This window comes from Pongo pygmaeus, chromosome 1 (genome assembly GCF_028885625.2).
Source record: "Pongo pygmaeus isolate AG05252 chromosome 1, NHGRI_mPonPyg2-v2.0_pri, whole genome shotgun sequence".
Taxonomy (NCBI): domain Eukaryota; kingdom Metazoa; phylum Chordata; class Mammalia; order Primates; family Hominidae; genus Pongo; species Pongo pygmaeus.
In genome coordinates, this window is record NC_072373.2 from 215193150 (window position 1) to 215198272 (window position 5123).

General features: G+C 53.6%; 1 pseudogene; it reads left to right on the plus strand.

Moving 5' to 3' along the window:
- Positions 1-1469: 1469 nt before the first annotated feature.
- Positions 1470-4894, plus strand: LOC129007746 (uncharacterized; annotated as a pseudogene).
- Positions 4895-5123: the final 229 nt, after the last annotated feature.

The following is a 5123-nucleotide window of genomic DNA, read 5'->3' on the forward strand; positions in this document are numbered from 1 at the left end:
ATATATATTAACAAATCCCACATGAACAAAATGTTATTACTCTCTATGTTAACTCAGAGATTTTATTTAACCTTTTTTTTTCTTTTTGAGAGAGTGTCATTCTATTACTCCCACTAGAGTGCAGGGGTAGGATCATAGCTCACTGCAACCTCAAACTCCTGCGCTCAAGGGATCCTCCCCCTTCAACCACCGGACTACAGGCGAATGCCATGGTGCCAGGCCCTCATTCAACCTTTTAAGACCCTACTGGTAATCTCCATGATTAACTGTTTCACCATAAGTGATAATCACATTAGCCAAAATACCCAGGTCTAGGAGATTGTAACTTCTATAACATCAAGACACAGGCAGAACGTAACGCAAATCAAAACTTTTTTCTTTTTTTGACGAAGTCTCCCCGTCGCCCTGTCTGGAGCACAGCGTCCAGATCTCGGCTCCATGCAACCTCCCCCTCCTGGGTTCAACCAATTCTCGTGCCTCAGCCTCCAGAGTAGCTGGGATTACAGGCGCCGGCCACCACGCCTGGCTAAGTTTTGTATTTTTAACAGAGACGGGTTTTCACCGTGTTGGCCAGGCTGGTCTCAAACTCCTGACCTCAAGTGATCTCCTGCCTCAGCCTCCCAAAGTGCTGGGATTACAGGCGTGAGCCACCACAACTGGCCAAGACTTCTGATTAATTCAGAGAAGGCTATCAAACTGCAATTGATGAAATCTCAAAAACAATACCAAATAAATTGTGTTTAGTAGCTTATTACATATGGATGGAAATTTTCAGCAGATTTGTTTGAAGCTCTCCTGCTGCTCCTTTCAGACACCTGGCTGTAGTTTGAAGTAATTCAAACAGGCCTGGACCAGTGGGTCACACCTGTAACCCCAACACTTTGGGAGACTGAGGTGGGAGGATCACTTGAGCCCAGGAGTTCCAGACCAACTTGGACAACAAGGCAAGACCCTTGTCTCTACAAAAAATTTAAAAATTAGCCGGGTGTGGTGGTGCGCCTGCAGGTGGGCGAATCCATTGAGCCCAGGAGGTCGAGGCTACAGTGAGTTCTGTTCGTGCCACTGCACTCCAGCCTAGACAACACAGACTCTGTCTCTAAATAAATAAATAAATAAATAAATAAATCCATCTCCAGGATCCTATTATCACAAAAGAACTTTGATATGCCTATTTCAAATTATAAAACATACACACCACAAATTTTCTTCCTCTTATTTAGTAGTCAGTGATATCATTACCGTAGGAACGCCGATTTTAAAGACTCTATTAAGCATAAATTATGTTAAGACAGAATCTATAACAGAAATTCTACGAATTCAAGAGACAGTTAACCTGGTCATTTCCAAGCCTCAAATTACAGCCTTGTCAGAATTCTATTGCTTGCTGGTACTTCAACACCCTCTAGATAAGTTTCATATACTGAGTTCCTAGTAGGACTCTAACACCAACTCACAGTTCCCACCGGGCAATGAGCTCGCCCTTTGTTAGGGGCCACGGAGCGGCTCCGCCCAGCGCGCTGCCCCGGCCCGACCCCGCGCTGGCGCGGTCAGTGGTGCACGCGCACCCGCCCCAAGTCAGCACCTCCTGAGAGCCGCAGGGTCGCCGCGCGGCTCACCCCGCGACTGCGGCGTCCACGCTGGCCTCTAAGAGCCCCCGATGTGCTTTCTTCTCGAAAAAGCTCCCTTTTTAAAGCCTTGCACCTACAGGGACTCGGGGGTGCGTCATAAGACAATACGTCTAGGGAGGCGGCTATGCCAGCAGGGACGCGAGGGTCCTTGACCGGGCAGCCTGGCAAGGAGACCGCGCAGGCGGGAAGCAGAGGCAAGCCTCCCGGGTTCCCCGAATTTTGCACGCGGGGGAAGTTGATTACACAAGAGGGTTTTTTTTCGTTTTGGTTTGGCTTTTTGTATTTTGAAGAACCCATAACCCTGGCAATAATTTCCACCACACTCCTAAAGGACAAGAGGGAGGGGAGGCACTGAATGAAGAGGAAGTGCGGTCCACTATGGTTACCACCGCCCAGCTCAATTCGGCAGACGGAGAAGCAGCTGCGGCCTAGGCCCTCTGCACCCACGCACCGAGGCCGAGCCCAGGGCCCGCCCCGCCGGCCTGAGTGGAGGACTGTGGCGGGCACTAGGAGCCCCACCCCGTTCCAATGAAAATGACACCTTTTAAAACCATTTTAATTTTTTTTTTTTTTTAAAGGCCGGGCGTGGCGGCTCACACCTGTAATCTCAGCACTTTGGAAGGCCCAGGCGAAAGGATCTCTTGAAGTCAGGACTTCCAAAGCAGCTTGGGCAACAGAGCAAGACCCCGTTCCCAGGCAGGGGGCAAAGCCGGGTGCGGTGGCTCACGCCTGCAATCCCAGCACTTTGGGAGGCCGAGGTGGGCGGATCACCTGAGGTCAGGAGTTCGAGACAAGCCTGACCAACATGGTGAAACCCCATCTCTACTGAACATACAAAAATTACCCGAGCCTATTGGCGGGCGCCTGTAGTCCCAGCTACATGGGAGGCTGAGGCAGGAGAATCGCTTGAACCCGGGAGGCGAAGGTTGCAGTGAGCCGAGACTGCGCCACTGCACTCCAGCCTGGGTGACAAGAGTAAAACCCCCGTCTCAAAAAAAAAAAAAAAAAAAAAAGACACCTTTCTTTGGGCTTAGTGAGCAAACATTCTACGCAGTGCCTAATGTAAGCCGGCCCAGGCACCACCCAACCCTTCGGCCAGGACTGTTTTCCCGTTTCGAGAAGGCTCCACCACACTCCACACCGGATCCAGTCAACAGCCGTTCCAAACATGGCGCGGGCAGGGGTGGAAGACAAGCCAGCGCGACGCCGTCCAGCCTCAGCCCCGGGGCACAAAGGGGAGACTAATCTCCCGGAAACTCGGGGTACACAATCGATAACCCCACAAGAAGCTACTTTCCGCGAGTGGGCCTTGAGGAAAAAGTGGGTCGGGCACAAGCGAGCTGTTCAGACGCACTTCACATCAAAGCCTCGCGGACAACACAGCCAGACGAAAACGGCCCCGTGCGCAGGCGCGCGGAACCACAACTAGCGCGCTTAGGGACGACCCCTCCCCCTTCCCTCAAAGGCCAAGGAAGTGGCTCCGACGCGCTTGCGCGAGGACGGAATGTTGAGGGGAGGGGGAATCCTTTCCCTTCATTGTCAGAGAGAACCGCCCCCGCACGGCGAGCGCGCGCGCGCTCACGAACCACTCTCACACTCCGGCGCGCCCCGGGCTTTCCGCCTGGCGTCTCGCGCATGCGCGGAGAGCGAAGAGGTGGCGAAATCGGATGCTTTTTTGCTGAGTTTCTCAGAGAAGTTTCTGGAAAGATGGAGCCAAAGGGACGCTGGGGGGTGGGGAGCGCAAGAAAGCAAGCGTTTGAAAGAGCAAAAAACCCCAAGCACACCGCAACACCTCCAACCTTCGAGCCACAGCCCAAGCAGAGCCCAAGGCCACTGAGACCCTCACGCCAGAGAAAAAGCACAGGGACCGCGGCAGCCGCTCCTCCCTCTGCCACTGCTCAGCCCCCGAGACTCCCCAGCACGGGGAGAGGGCAGAGGGTAGCCATGAGAAACCTAGAGCGCTCACTGGACGTTTGCGAGGTGGAAGGAAAGCCGAAACCCGCCCTTTGGAGCCGCCTGTGCGCACGGGCCCCCTCGAGTGGGCTCAGTACGTTAGGACTCAGCGTGGCAGCCAAAGCATTGGGGGCGTCTTTCACTAATGTTTCCTAGGTTTTCCTTCCTATCGGGCTCTGTGGTCCTTTCACTGCCCGTCTTCACTTTGGTGGCCTGACGCTAACACTGCAAGTTGGGGAAACCGTAGTAACCCCAGGCCTGAGGAGCGTCCCGGGCGGCGGTGCTCCGTTGCTTCTAGAGGTTGCCGCTTTAAGAAAAAGCCCCCCGGAGAGGGGCCAGTATGGCTGAGTAAAGGTGGCGTGCGCCCGCACAAAGGCGCCGCGTTGTTGGCGGGCTCCGGACGCGGTTGCCCCTGGGCGGGGCGGCGTGGGAAGACCGGGGCGCCTGGGCGGGGAGAACGACGTTGGCGCTCGCGGGGCAGGGCAGGGGGAGGGAGCCACGGCATTTAGCAGGTGCTTTTCCGCGGCCGAGCGACTGCCATTTTGTGGCGCGGTCGTCGCCATTTCGCGCGGCCGAGGGGCGGGGTGTGGGCGGAGCCGCGGGCGCGCCCGGGCTGTCCCTCGGGGCGGCGGGCTAACGCGGCCGCTTTGTTCTTCGCTTCTCGGCTCCAGGCCCCAGTCTCGACCGCCTCGGAACCGGGCTGTGTCCGAGCTGCCACGCGGCGTGTGAACCTTGAAGCGCGGCCGGGGTTTCCGCAAAGCGCCGACTCTTCCGCGTTGCAAGATCTTCGAAAGTGAGATTTCTCACCCCACCCTTGCAGGGTGGAGAGAACACGTTTCAAAAAGGGGATGCCTAGAACTCAGCCGTGGGAAGTGGCTGTCTAAACCCTTGTGCTGGTGCCAGTAGCAAACCCGTGCGCGTGCTCGGCTTTCAGCGATCATGAGGCTCTGCAAATAGCTCAACTGCAGAGCGTGCCCCTTAGAGCCCCTGTGCTGCTGGGAGGCCTCACAAAGGTGCCAAAACCAGGTGTCTCCAGCGGTTGGCCTCTTTAAAAAAAAAAAAAGGCGGCGTGGGATGTCCTTGAAGGGCTGGAAGACGGTGTAGAATGAGACGTTGCTTTTCATTGGCTGGCCGTTAATAAGCACGCACTGCGCAACTGTTTTCCAGATACGGGTTTATAGCCCATTATTTATATCGGAGCCGTAAACTTGAACAATAGATTGGAATATCTTATTTCTGCCTGTTGAGAACATCTCCCATTTAACTTCTTTTGAAAGTTCAGATGAGTATGTAAATAATACATTAACTTAGTAGAATCTATTGTGTGCGTTCCAGCGTCATTTCAAATCCTGAAAGAGCTATTGTTTTTCTGATTTCAAAAGAAATATTTAAATGCGAGTCTTGGTGTTTTAATGTTAACCTTGTGGTTCGAAATCAACAAAGCCAGGAAATTCAAGAGAACTGCTGCTAAATTTGTCTTCTCCCTTTGCTTTCGTACAAGGTTTTTTTGTTTAATTTTTTTTCTTTTAAGTTTGTTTTTCT